Source organism: Rattus norvegicus, chromosome 14, assembly GCF_021556685.1.
Source record: "Rattus norvegicus strain SHRSP/BbbUtx chromosome 14, alternate assembly SHRSP_T2T, whole genome shotgun sequence".
NCBI lineage: Eukaryota > Metazoa > Chordata > Mammalia > Rodentia > Muridae > Rattus > Rattus norvegicus.
Window position 1 is genome coordinate 70,647,965 of NC_141547.1, and position 6,000 is coordinate 70,653,964.

Sequence of the window (6,000 nt, forward strand, 5' to 3'; positions counted from 1 at the left end):
GGAGTCTGGGCAAAAGCTCAGGTTTGTCACCGTGTGCTTAGGCACCAGTCTAAGGCTGGTCCAGTTTTCAACTTGTTTTCACCAATCTTCTCTAACTTTGATCAATATAACCACCATGTTGTGGTTCCAGGTCTAATATTGTCTTTTCTGAGTCAATAAATATGTTTGATTCCTTATTTTTTGAGAAATGATGGTTTCTGTAGTAAAATCTTTTATACTATTCACATATTAATGAAAGGAAGGATAAAGTTATGTTTCCTCTGAAAGCTCGGGCATGATGTTAACATGATGATAACCACACTAAAGATAATGAACACTTTCCAAGGGGGGATAATGACTGCCAGATCATGGACCACTGCTGTGACTTCCATGAAAAGAAGCAGATGAGAAGACTTGTGGGACAGCAGGAAAGAACCCTCAAGATAACTGAATTGTGCTCTTCTCAAAATAACCAGAAAAGTTCACATTCATTTCTTTCAATTCACATTGGTGAGAAGATGAGCTCACTGTGTGATGTCTTTTCTAGAATAAACCAGATGAACATTGCTATTTGGACAAACTCATTTTATTCCAATCCATGTTCGCTCTGCACTGTGCTGCTAGTTTTATGTCATCTTGACACAAGCTAGAGTCCTTTTAGGAGACAGAAACTCATTTAAAATGACCCTACCAGATCAGTGTATGAGCAAGCCTGACTGCATTGTGGTACATTTTCTTGGCCGATGATTAATGGAAGGGCCCAGCTCGACGTGTTTAGTACAATCCTTGGGCTAATGTTTCTGGGTACTACAAGGAAGGCTGAGAAAGCCATTGGGAGCAAGTCCATAAGCAGCACTCCTCCATGGCCTCGGCCTGCAGGTTCCTACCTGATTTACCTGGATGATGAAAAACAATCTACAAGGTGAACAAGTCCCTGCCTCCCTGCGAGTTGCTTTTGGTCATGATGTTTAATCACAGCCATAGTAACCCTAACTGAGATACATAGATTTTTTTTTTAAAGTTTGGCTCCTTTAGTAAGTTGGCCTATAGTAAGAAAGGGCCTTGCCATGTTCAACAGATATCAGACCCAATAGACACATCCCAGTATAAACTAATATATCACTGTTGGTAAATAATCTCACAGGAAATAAACCTCTTATTGATCTGAGGCCTTATGTAACACCACTATTGACAGGAAGCATGGAGATAGCAACCTGAAGTTGGAATTCTCCTTTCTAGAATATGAGCCCCATTGTTGAAGGAGATAAATGTTAGCCAAGCCGTATTGTTTACCAACATCTGTTTGCTTACATTGTCTTCTTGGGTTATGTTCCGTGATTTTTTTTCCACTGGAATATGAGAAACTGCTCCTTTCTCTTGTAGGAGACACAGATGCAGGTTATGGATGAATGTCAACACAGATTTGTCCTAATTGTTCTCTGTAAGAATCAATCTAAAGGAGAAAATTAAAAAGGATTGTACACCTGGCCTGGGTTAACCTGGTTATACCATATGGATGCCTCTCTTCTGTCTCAAATAACCAAACAATGACTGCTCAGCTCAGGGCACTAAATGATTTTGAGTAGTTAAGGGGTCTCACTTAAAGTTCATGCCAATTACTAAACAAATATCTTAAGAGAAAATAGCTGGCATGAAGCAGTTAGCTACCAACTATTTATTGGCTGACAAATGCTTATGTCTTAACTATTTACTGAAGTCTTATCATACTTTCAAGTCCAAGCCACACAAACTCCCATCTTCTGACTTGTTCATTCTTGTTTGCCAACTAAACATTCTTTAAACCCTACATTGTAGGGTCCTGTATGTTTGCTGCTGTGTGCTGCTATGCCTCTGTCAGTTATTCTAATGGTTATATGTCTGTTACTCATTCATTAAGATGTTCCAAGTAACATCTGTTCTAAGTTTCTTGTGTGTCTCTCAATATTTAATATACAGACTCTTCATACAATTGGCACACAATAAATGTTGCTGCCAGTGAAACTGAGATTGGGAAAAAATTGCCTTTCTTGAGATTCTCAGTCTGTATCTGGACTGAGATATCTACACAGATAATTAAAACCAAAAAAAAAAAAGAAAGGAAGAAAGAAAGAGAGAGAGAGAGAGAGAGAGAGAGAGAGAGAGAGAGAGAGAGAGAGAGAACCTAGCTATTTTTATTTGCACTGAGCTATCAGGAGTCTAGGTCTGCAATGGTCAAATTCTCATCTTGATGTTTTAACTTCTTTTCTTTTCAACTGATATAGACAAAGCTAGAGCTCAGAACCATCCTAGAGAGCCAGAGTTTTTTTTTTTAAAGTCTAGTCTAGCATCTGCTTTGAGAAAAAGAATAAAGGTGTCATTTTTATCTTTAGAAAAATGATCACCCCACTTACTGCATTTTGGTAAGTGGTAGGTAGATGCCTATTAAGATAATGATGGTAAAGCTGAATAGGACTGTTGAGTGAGGTCAAGAGTGGACTGTGGGAGACAGAACTTTGTATTTGGTACTAAGATAAAAGATGTTGTTCACGCACACTCTCCCCCATTTATCACATAGTAGGAAGTATTTTCCCCTGGTCCTTGTGAGGAAAACCATGAGTTCTGAACCCCTAGTGAAATCTGAGAGGGAATGGAGGAAGCCGGATTGATCAGGAATCCCAAAGGAGCCTGCTTATACCCCTGCAAATGTGAAGGACAGAAATTGAAAATGGAGGTCATTGAGAACTTGCATTCTTCAGAGGTGGACTGCTTGGGTAAGAACTGTCTCTCCAGAGTTGAGACAGATTTAGCCCATAGCCCATATAGACACTCAATAAGGAAGCTTGTTTTTCTTCTCTTTTTTTGTAGTAGGTCATCAACTAAAGCATTTATAGAACTTTAAAAACATGCTGCACACCATGGATTCATTACACATACATATACTACTATACTAAATCTAAAACGACTATAGACTTGGTTAAAGTTACACAGAGAAATAGTGACTGATTTCTATGGAGAACAACACTATAAAACCCTTCCTTTATGAGCTAACCTTGGTATCAATTCTTTGCTGTAATTAAAATAAAAGTTCCTGCAGGAAAACAAGGCAGGGATAGAATCTTGTCCATTACCATTAATTACCGTGTAACCATTGTAAGGGTTATCTTTGCCCAGCATGCATACATGTACATATCTGTGTGAATGGAGAAGCAAAGATGTTTGTGGGTGTTTCCTTCAATAGTTTTCTACCAGGATCTCAGTATTTTAGTTAGTGTGACTGGCCAGCAAATCCCAGGGATTCTCCTGTTTCTGACTCCCACAGGCTAGAATTACAGAAAGATGTACCAATGCACCCAAATTTTTATATGGATGCCCGGGATCTGAACTAAAGTGCTCTTGAATAGAAAGTACTGACTTTGCCATATCTCAGCACCCAATATACATGCCCCCCCCAATGTATTGAGGAATAATTTTACCACAGTAAGCTACATACATTTGAACAGTTCATTTTGAAGAGTTTTGATGGGAGAATGGATTCATCAAACCACTGATGCAATCATCTGGAGATTGCATCATTCTCTGGAGTTTTGTGCAAACCCCTTTAGAATGTTTCTCTCTTCAGCCTTGGCTTTGCTTTAAGCAAAGACTGAACTCTTGTCACTGGGGACTGGGTTATATTGATATAAATGGAATCATATGTGCATCTGGCTTATTTTGCAAGTCTTATGCCCCATGACATCTACTTGTGTTCTGATGTAATGATGATATGCTCCTTTATTCCTGTGTGATTGTCCATCATGCAGATTAGCTGGCTCAGCCATTCACCTGCAGACGGGCACTTCCACTCCCATTCTTTGGCCACCATGAAAGAAGCTGCTTTTGTTTATATGAAAGTCGTTGGGTATATATGTTTTCATGATCATCGGGGCAGAAATGCTGACTCATGTTCTCTTTCAAAGTGAGAGACTAATGTAAAAGTGAAGCATGCTCAAAATGATGCTATGGCTAGACCAAAGCCTCAGAGAACTACTGGAGTCTGTTTAACTGCACGCCCCCTCCCCCCCTACACTGCAAGCTCCTTTAAAAGATCAGACACAACCTGGCTATGTTTCCAGAAAAGTAGATGAATCTATGTTGGTTTATCTATCCCTCTGCTTAGTTCATCTCTAAATATTCTTAGTGAGCTTTAGTTTGTGATCCCACTGGGTCACATGCTGATGTTGCTTAGGGAGATGACAAGGCACTGTTCCTGGATGTGGTAGGGTGTGACATTACGCCCCAGTGCTTTCTGCTGTAAAACATTTCCAGTGAATGGATGAGCAAGGACAAGGATTCATGGAGAAAAACATGGAGGAACCCAAGCAGTTGGGTAATTCTCAAAAGGAGAGTCAAGAACCAGGGAGGATAATGGGGTTATGGTAACGCTGTCACAAATAACAAATTCAAAGACCTCTAGCACAGCCTGACACTGTGCTAGCACAAATGACTGAATGAAAGGAAGACTATAGACTATGAAGTATTAGCAAGCTTCCATTCATTCTAAGAGAGTGCCATCTCTCAGCTCTGGATAACTTAGTCATAAACAGTTATCACATAAATAACTGATGTGTTCTGTGCTGTTAACTACATTTGTTGGGGGCTAAAACCGAGGCATTAAGAGTGACTCCTTTTTTGTGATGAAAGCGCATGTTTATGAACTTTTAATTAGCTTGATGGAGCATGAAGGGTAAAGCAAAATCTATCCCAAGCTGAGTCCAGCAGGTCTGTAGCTTGAGATCTTTATTCTGGATCTTTGTTCCACAGGTAGTCCCTCAGACTCTAAAGGTAAGAAGGTTGACTCTATTCCAAAGAGAAGGAAGAAATGCTAAGCCATGAGCTGTAGTAGTAACCACAAATGACATTTTGGAAAGACTTCAGTTTGACCTTTAGAGGCAAGAAGACTTGACAACACAGTAGAAGCAAGTAAAGAAGCCCAGGAAGCAAACTTAGGGGAGACAACAACTATGAGATTGGGGCAAATGAAAGACATAACCAGACTGAAGAATGCTCACAAAAAATCAGATGTAGGAGCAGCATAGGCGGGGGGGGGGGGGGTAACACTGCAAATGCAGATAGCTCCGCCTTCAGCTCATGTGATTTCAGTCTGTGATTGGGAGTGAGACTGTCTGTATTTGATTCTGAATCTTTCATAGACTTCTGTAGACCTGGGGACAGGTGCTTTCAATTCTGTTCCTGGACTGGCTCCCCCCACAGGTGAGAGCTTGTGTGAACACAAAGGAAACAGAAGCCTGTCACTTGATGTATCTTCTACGACTCCGGAGAGCAGATTTATCTATATCCAGGAAGCTGAGTCCTGAGGTTCCCAATCCCTGAGGGAATCTATGGCTCTCACATGTTCCTGGCTATGCTGCACTGAGTAAGTCACATGACCTCTCTGTATATACTTCCTTCTTCCAAATGTCACAATTAGTTTATATAAGTAAGATGTGTTCCAACTGTGGAGGAAAAACATGTATCCATCATTGGGTAATTACAGATTTACCAAAAATTCAGACCAAGTAGCTCCCAGTCTGCATGTCAGCAGCAGGTTATTTCTAATTTCTATTGGCATTTCCATTTTCCCCTATCTTGATTGAGCCTCCTGTAAAGAAACGGAGCTGCGTCCATAGGTCTTTTCCCTAAAAATGTCTCCTGCAGATGCCTCCTCAGGCTCACATGTCAGTTCAGTTCCTGGAAGCAAAGACTCCCTTAGAAAATAGAAGCACCCTTTGGGATTTTTTTTCCTAACCCAGGGAAGTGTTTGCTGCTTCCCCACACTGGGTACTGCTGTTGCTAAGATCCCTGCCCATCCTCTCCCAGGTTTCTTCCCGTGGTAGGCGGTGATTTGGCTTCTCTGAGAAGCTGGCCTGACTTCTAGATTCAGCAAGATCCAGGAGCTCTGCAGAAATAGAGATGGTGACTCACAGCAGAGTCCCCTAGAGCTTTCATCGTTCTTCTGAGAAGTAAGACTGAAGCCAGATCTTATGTAACAAAATAGATCCGAGC